The sequence below is a fragment of the Nycticebus coucang genome, chromosome 4, assembly GCF_027406575.1.
Source record: "Nycticebus coucang isolate mNycCou1 chromosome 4, mNycCou1.pri, whole genome shotgun sequence".
NCBI lineage: Eukaryota > Metazoa > Chordata > Mammalia > Primates > Lorisidae > Nycticebus > Nycticebus coucang.
In genome coordinates, this window is record NC_069783.1 from 49,846,724 (window position 1) to 49,847,533 (window position 810).

The window sequence follows — 810 nt, forward strand, 5'->3', positions numbered from 1 at the left end:
TGAAAATTCCACTCTTTTCATAGCTGCCTAAGAGATTTTTTTTTGCAGTTTTTGGCCGGGGCTGGGTTTGAACCTGCCACCTCCAGCATATGGGGCTGGCACCCTACTCCTTTGAGCCACAGGCGCCACCCCAAAGAGATTTTTTTAAGATGTAGAACACAGAGAATCACTTTCCTTACACCCCTCCAGTGGAATCAGAATCTCTAGTAGAATCACACCTTATTTACAGTGAAATTGAAACTCTAATCTGGATTCCCAACTCTACATTATATAATCCCTCCTGCCTCTTTGACTTCATGTCATGGAGCATCCTTCCTTATCCTGCAATCTCCAGTCACAGCTGGGAGGCCTTGAGATTATTATTTCTTCTGCTTGGAATGCTTCTTCCTGTGTGCGGTTCCTTCTTTTTTTTTTTTTTTTAAAAATATGGAACGCTTCACGAATTTGCGTATCATCCTTGCGCAGGGGCCATGCTAATCTTCTCTGTATCGTTCCAATTTTAGTATATGTGCTGCCGAAGCGAGCACGAGTGCGGTTCCTTCTTATCACTGACTTCAGTTTAAAGATTAAATCACACATAAGTCTGTCTGACTGTCAACTGTAAGGCAGTCATCTAGTCACTATTATGTTTCCTATTGTTTTTACGGTTTTTTTTCCTTTTTTTATATGTGCATTGATTTGTTATATAGTTCTCCCTAGAACATAAGCTTCACAATGGCAGGTAACTTGTTCTTTTGATGCTATATCCATAGAGACTAGAAGTATGTGATTCATCTATTATATACCCATTTGTGTTGCATGAAGGAATTA

The 810-nt window shown here is 39.9% G+C and overlaps 1 non-coding gene across 1 annotated transcript; it reads right to left on the reverse strand.

The window, feature by feature from the left end:
• Window positions 1-420: 420 nt before the first annotated feature.
• LOC128585053 (U6 spliceosomal RNA) lies at window positions 421-527 on the reverse strand. The gene has a single exon (XR_008379803.1). It is a non-coding gene; the product is annotated as a U6 spliceosomal RNA (small nuclear RNA).
• Between the last annotated feature and the right edge of the window lie 283 nt (window positions 528-810).